This window comes from Sinocyclocheilus anshuiensis, unplaced genomic scaffold (genome assembly GCF_001515605.1).
Source record: "Sinocyclocheilus anshuiensis isolate Anshui unplaced genomic scaffold, SAMN03320099.WGS_v1.1 scaffold681, whole genome shotgun sequence".
NCBI classification, from domain to species: Eukaryota; Metazoa; Chordata; class Actinopteri; order Cypriniformes; family Cyprinidae; genus Sinocyclocheilus; species Sinocyclocheilus anshuiensis.
The window spans coordinates 1,217,975-1,225,741 of NW_015537978.1; the positions used below are offsets into that span (position 1 = coordinate 1,217,975).

At 36.9% G+C, this 7,767-nt stretch overlaps 1 pseudogene; it reads right to left on the reverse strand.

Moving 5' to 3' along the window:
- Positions 1–5,318, reverse strand: part of LOC107672804 (NACHT, LRR and PYD domains-containing protein 12-like) — a 16,542-nt pseudogene extending 11,224 nt beyond the window's left edge.
- Positions 5,319–7,767: the final 2,449 nt, after the last annotated feature.

The window sequence follows — 7,767 nt, forward strand, 5'->3', positions numbered from 1 at the left end:
GATCGGCTTTCACCGTGGACGAAGCGGAGTCCAGCCCGGGGTCGTCACATGTGGTTGCCACAAGCCCGCCGGCCGATCCTTAATCGAATCCGCCGGCCGCACCGTTCTCAAGCCGCCGGCCACCATTCCTCACTCTAGCCCGCCGGCTGCCGCTTAGTCAAGCCCGCCGTGTGTTTTGTTGTGAAAGCGAAACTACTTTGTTTGGCCTTCCAAAAGAGGACACGACTAGAAATCAGTGGTTAAGTTGTATTTACAACACTGTTCCAGAAATCGATGCGTTTCAAAAGGGCGGGGCACAGAGGAGAAACAATAATGTACAGTATGTGGAAAAAGTGTTTTTTTAACCTTAAACCGCATAAACGCATTTCATTACACCAAATACACAAAATAATGTTCTTTTTAGTAACATCATATGACCCCTTTAAGTTCTTCAGATCACTGTTGGTTTATTGGTTGGTTTACTGGTTCTCACATTGCTTTTCGACAGTTCCTCATAGCTGGTACCAGTCTCCTTTGAGCCTCCATGGATGTTGTGTTATATTTCTTGAGGTTTAGCTCTTCTAGCACATCCTCTGCTATCAGAAGCATATTAGCTAAAGCTGAACAGTGGGCAGGAGATAGATATTTTTTAAACTTTCCTTCAGCTTTCAGGTAAGCCTGAATGTCTTCAAGAATAGAAGTATCCTTCATTTCAATCAAGCAGTGTGAGAGATTAATCCACCTTTCTGGCCTGACATTCTGCTTTTGACTTTGTCTGAGGTTTTTTTATCACTTTCTTCATGCTTTCAGGGTTGTCCTCCACATGTGTGAGCAGACCTTGGAGAAGTCTCTGATTTGACTCCAGTGAGATGCCATGAAGAAATCTAAGGAAAAGATCAAGATGTCCATTGTCACTCTTCAGTGCTTCATCAACCACAACCTTCAGAAACGCATCTAGTGAAACCTCATTAAACTGCTGTTTGATCTTTTTTCTTCCTTTCTTTATCTGGAACATTCTCAGGATATCACTGTTCTTGTTTAAATAGTTGAAAAACACAAAAAGCGCTGCAAAAAACTCTTGAAAGCTCAGATGAACAAAGCAGTAGACCTTCCTCGAATAGATCACTGATTCCTCCTTGAAGATCTCGGTGCAAATCCCAGAATACTCAGAGGCCTTGTTGACATCTATTCCACATTTTTTTCAGGTCCTCATCATAGAACAGGACATCGCCATTCATCAGAGCTTTGAAAGCAAGTTCAGCGAGTTTCAAAATCACATCTCTTTCTGAAAGCAGAAGCAACTTTGGATCATATCTCTCATCTCTCTCACCATACTTCTGCCTCTTCATAACGGCCTGAATAATCAGAAAATGTATGTACATTTCAGTTAGCGTTTTGGGGATTTCTGCACTGCTATCATGTTTTAGGATGTTCTGAAGCACAGTGTCTGTGATCCAGCAGAAAACCGGTATATGACACATTATGTGGAGGCTTCTTGCTGTTCTTATGTGAGAGATGATTCTGGTGGCTTGATGCTGATCGCTGATCTTCTTCCTAAAATATTGCTCCTTCTGAGGGTCAGTGAATCCCTGTACTTCTGTTACCCGGTTGATGTAATGTGAGGGGATCTGACCGGCTGCTGCCGGTCTGGATGTGATCCAGATGAGAGCAGAGGACAACAACTCTCCTTTGATGAGATTTGACATCAACATGCTCACTGATGATGTTGTAGACACATCAGAAATTTTGTCACAGTGTGAAAATGTCAGTGTAATTCTACTTTCATCCAGACCGTCAAAGATGAACAAGACTTTACACAAATCATATACCCTTGTATCTAACTCCAGAAGTTCTGGATGGAAGTCAAGCAGAAGTCTGTGAAGGCTGTACTTTTCATCTTTAACCAAGTTGAGTTCCCGAAATGGAAGAACAAAGAGAAAATCAACATCCTGATTAGCTTTGCCCTCAGCCCAATCCAGAATGAACTTATGCACAGAGACTGTTTTTCCAATTCCAGCAATTCCTTTGGTAAGAACAATCTTTACCTTTTCTTTGTTGTCTTTTCTCTCATAACTTGGATCGGATATAAGCTGGAAAATGTCATTGCAGTTGATTGGAGTACCTTGTAAGTGCTCAGTCTTGGTTTTCTCTATTTGTACAACCTCATGTTCTTCATTTACCCCTTCCCTCTCTCCCTCTATTATATAAAGTTGTGTGTAAATCTTGTTAAGGTGGTTTTTGTTCTCTTGTATATTGATTCCTTCACATAAACTCTCATACTTCTTCATGCTGGTTTTGTGGCTTTCTTTGATACTCTGTAGGATGGCATCTACTGGTTGGCAAGAGCTCAGCTGCTCTTCAGCAGGACTGGACCCTCTCGTGTGTGGGTGTATAAGGGGACAAATTTCAGATATTTTTCTGCACTGAAAGCAGTCAGAATCTCCAGACAGGCACGCAGACTGATCTTCAACCACCTGTTTCTTTCTCCCACTGCAGAAACAAACAAGATTTGTAATCAATTAAAATATTAAAGACCCTCTGTGGTGAAAATCAAGTTTTTAATGTTGTTTACAAGTTAATCTGGTGTTTTGATATGCTTGAAGACAACCCATCAGCAAATTCATCAGTTTACACCATTGTTGGGCATTGGGGAGTACCAAAGACTCAAAGTAAAGTCTCAAAAAACCCGCCCCCATTTCCTATCATCACAAACATGTAACCAATCCAGCGGTGAGTAATGTAGCCAATCACAGACATATCTGTTGATTTCTTGAATGCAATGGCCAATCAGAGGTGTTTAAGTTAGTCAGAATCCACTCACTGCTAAAAACGCTGGACTTTTTGCCTGCATCTGAAATTGCATACTTCCCTACTACATAGTAGACAAAAAAAAAGTATGTGGCAAAAGAAGTATGTCCAAATTCACAGTGCTCATAAAAGAGTAGGCAAAAAGTACCCAGATGACCAACTACTTCTGGCATGATTCTGAAGTGTGCATATGATGAACACTTTACTATCCCATGAGACCACGGGATAGGATTTATGAATGGCAGTGATGCTACGCAACTGACACTGGTAGTCACCTGATAATGACAACATGCCGAATGTAGTATGTCCAGATTACATTTATACTACTCACATTCATACTATATAGAACATACTCTTTTTGCAGTCACAAAGTAATTATTTACTCAAGAGATTATGTGATTTCTAATGCAGCCTTTGTTTCAGTGCTGAGTTCTGCTCAGGACTCTAAGACTTTAAGAGATATGGGCTATACTGAACACTCAAGAGACATCTTTGACTTCAGTATAACTCAGCTATTAAATGTAAAGTGATTAAAAAATGAATTGCACAGGATTTTTAACAGGTATGTAAACAAGCTTGTGAGGGATAGAAGTACAGTTCAACGATTGTACAGTTGTTTAACAGACTGTTCAGTTGACCAAACTAATAAATAAATAAAAAATAAAAAATCAGTAGACAAAAGATAAATAAACAGGTCTGAAAGTTGAGTTGGCAAAAATGATGTTATCTAGGACCTTTACCTTTATACAGTGTGCCAATGTAAAGACTGTAATTCTGTCCCTTGCAGTTTTCATCCAAATCAAATTCAACATGGCATCTAACCTAACTAACCATATTTGCTATTGTTTAAATTTTGTCACACGATTCATTTCATAAGAGAATTACATGAGCATGTAAATGAATGTGCAAGCACACCTGTGTTTAAAGTGTTCTGCTTTATCACTGAATTTAGGAGGTTCAGCCATGGATCTGTCACTCTTCAAAGATGCATAGCTTGATTGTGTCGATGCTGGTCTCTGGGACTGGTGGTAAACAGCACTGTACTCAGCTTTTTCTGAAAGACTGAAAATACCAAAATGAATTAAAATACATAGGTGTCAACCTGAGATTTCAGATTCATATACATTACCAAATGCTGTTTAAAGTTGTTTTAGACAGTTTAGCATGTCACACTGCGGGACAGTTTCAACTAAGCAGCCATATTATAGATTTAAGATTATTAACATTTGACATTAAAGACCCCTAATGTATTTTGCATAATTTACATGAATTGATGCAAAACAATAAAGGAAACTATGAAGAATGAAAAACATGAAAACAATAATGGAAACTATGAAGAATCAAGAATAATATGTGTATATTTATCAGGTATGTATGAACTCACCTGGGATGCAAGTGCCCCGTTTTATCACTGAATTTAGGAGGTTCAGCCATGGATCTGTCACTCTTCAAAGACACATAACTTGGTAGTGGAGATGCTGGTCTCTGGAACTGGTGGTGAACAGCACAGTCCTCCACTTTCTGTGAACTAGAAAGTATTTTCTGTAGACTGTAAATACTGAAATTAATTTAAATACATAGACATACACTTGAGGTTTCAGATACATTACAAAATGCTTTTTAAAGTAGTTTTACAAGTATTTTAGCATAACACACTGCAGGACAGCTGAGCAGCCATTTTATAGTTTTAAAGCTAACAAGTAGCATTTGATATTAAAGACCCCTAATATAATTTGTATGATCCACATATATTGAAAACAACATTGGAACTCATGAAGAATCAAGAGTAAGAGTGTCACAAAAGAGTGTGTATGTTCATCAGGCATGGACAGCAAGCAAACAAAAACAACAAAACAAGCTTTTTAATGATAACTGTGTTCCTGACAAAAATTAGTAAGTAAAACTGATTGTCTAAAAATTTGTAGACAGTTTTGTCTATAAAATAATTTTATCGTTATCATTTTAGACTATTTTTTGTCTATAATCATTTTAGACAAGGGCCATTTTTAAGACAATAGAACCCTATGATACCCCGCGTATAATGGAAGATACCTTTGAGTATACCTAAAAGTTGACAATCATTATAACACACATCATTACACACTTTATCTTGTTCCAGATTTACATACATTTGAAAATGTTGTTATGAACATTAGATACAGTGGATACATGATATCATCTGCACATATGATCACTTATTCTCTTATACGAGTGTATACTCAGCAATACAAACCTGGGTTGAAAGTGTTCTGCTTTATCACAGAATTTAGGTGGTCCAGCCATGGACCTGTCACTCTTCAGAGACACACAACTTTGAACTAGCGTTCTCTGAAACGGATGATGAATATTACCCACTTCTTCTCTCTTCTCATAAAACCCCTTTTTAAAGGCAGCGCTGCCCTCCTCACTCCCCAAATCAACTCTTGGGTTTGACGAAATGGATTCGTCTGCCTCCATAATAAGTAACTAATATTACAACTACGTGAAAAAGTATGTATAGCAAAATACAGCACAGTTGAACTCTGGTTAAACTCCACTAGACTTCTTCACAGAGTTTACATTTCAAAATAAAAGTCCTGGCTGCGCATTTTCCTAGCGGTTAATAAATTACATGGTTCTAAACTGTACTGTTCTAACAAAAAAGTGTGAGTTATATATTTATATCTTTATACAGTCTTTATACCGAGATTATTATATATTGTTTTCTGTTTATACATTATGTAGCATCGTCTGTTTTACTATTTACCCTTAACTTGACACGTTTGGTTTGACAGCACGCTAAAATGGCTGTATAGCGTCCTGTAAACATGTCATGTCAAGTATCATTGCACTGCCAACTTCAAAAACAGCAATTTTCTTTAAAGAAAGCAACTACAAGTTAAGCTTGGCATTTTTTACACATTTCTCCTGAATCAGCAGATATAAATTTGATAAATAGGAAAGATACGATTTATAGAATCATGCCATTTGTGAGTTTTTTCTTTCAATATTGACAAATGAACCTGAATCGAGTCACGTTCGTCGAATGAAAATTTACCGCATCTTCAGATACTCAGCAAAAGTCAATTGCACCAGTTAATAATGTTATTAGGTTCAGAGTTTGAATGAAATTACATCTCTGTTGTGTAATCTGTAGGAATTAATATATACTTAAGAATATGCAACATAGCAATGTTCATAAAACTTGGCAATAACATTCGTTAAGCATTAATGTTTTAGGTATAATTTTGTTTACATTCAGCAGGTGGATATGGTCACATTTCATTCAGCTAGAGGCAGTCTGAAACTTTACCTGATAACGTCTTAGTAGAAAACAGCACAAGTGAGAAACACATTATCATCTCCTCTGTTGAAATCATCTAGATCATGTTTCAAGGTGTGTTTAAAAGCAGAATCAAACACTTAAATAGAGTTTTAACATATTTTCAAATATATTTTTCAAGCATTAAGAATACATTCTGCCAATTAATTGTGTGAATGTAAACTACTCAATCTATTTTTTAAAGTAATGACTTGAGTAAGACTCGGTAAGTCTTTCTATCTTTTTTTCTCACAAATGAGTATCAACTTATTTCCCCAGATGAAGCTCAAAATGCTGAGGTCAAACTGGGGTCTGATGTAGTGTACTGTGTCACGTGTCACTTGAAATCAGTGCTGCTGACATATTTATTTAAAATATAGTGCATCCACATAAGTCGTATTGACTAGTTTTATGATACAGTTATGGTATTTTTGGAGCTTGACAGTCACACAGATTTGGAATAATGAGGGCGAGTAAATTACAACAGAATTCACAGGAGTGTTTATAATTTCACTGTTTTGAGATTGTGAGTTGGTGACCACAAGGTGGCTCCAAATCTTTGTTGCTTGCTGCCACTCTGGCTGATTTGACCAATGATGATATTAGCAGCAATTAAAGAAATAATTCACCCAAAAATTATCATTATGTCATCATTTACTTTAACCTGCACCTCAACCATCCCAAAACTTTCTTATATAGAACAATTTATTTTTTCCGTCCATAAAATGGTAACCGAAACTTGCTTGGTCTTCAAAATATCTTGTGTTCTATATAACAAATAAATGTGCAGACTAGATATAATAAGAATCATGACATTACTTAACTTGTGAAACAATAAAATGTATTCAAATGTATTAATGGATTTATATTTATAAATTTATCATTTTTATTTAATTTTTTATTATTTATTTGCTGTTTTTAATATCAATAGCATGTCTGTAACCATCAGCACATGCTAATACTCTAACTTCTTCTGTCAACACAAATAAATTAATACCCAGAATTAGATGACAATATCCAGACACAAATGCTTCTGCAATTTGTAAATAGCTCATTAATGGGACACAGCTCAAAGGCTTGTGTGTAATTGGTCAGGAGGTCCTGAACTGTCATCATTCAAGCACAATACACATACTGGAGGGTCTACATTTTTTCCCGTCATTGGTTTAACTTTCCTGTCATGGCTTTTGAGACAAGATAAATGAGAGACAATAACCATCAAGTTTCCACTTGGACATTAAAGAGATAGTTCACCCAAAAATGAAAATTTGATGTTTATCTGCTTACCCCCAGGGCATCCAAGATGTAGGTGACTTTGTTTCTTCAGTAGAACACAAACGAAGATTTTTAACTCAAACCGTTGCAGTCTGTCAGTCATATAATGGAAGTGAATGGGAATCACGACTTTGAGAGTCAAAAAAACATACACAAACAAAACCAAATTAAACCCTGCAGCTCGTGACGATACATTGATGTGTAAAGACACGAAACGATCGGTCTGTGCAAGAAACTGAAAAGTATTTATATCGTTTTTTTACATCTGATTCACCGCAATGTCCGAACTGTCCTGAGCACGTTCTCAACAGCCGACGCGTGACGCGTCTTCTTCTTCTTCTTCTTGCTTTACAGCAGATCGCAGACTTATAAGTGCATTACTGCCACCTATCTCTCAAATGGAC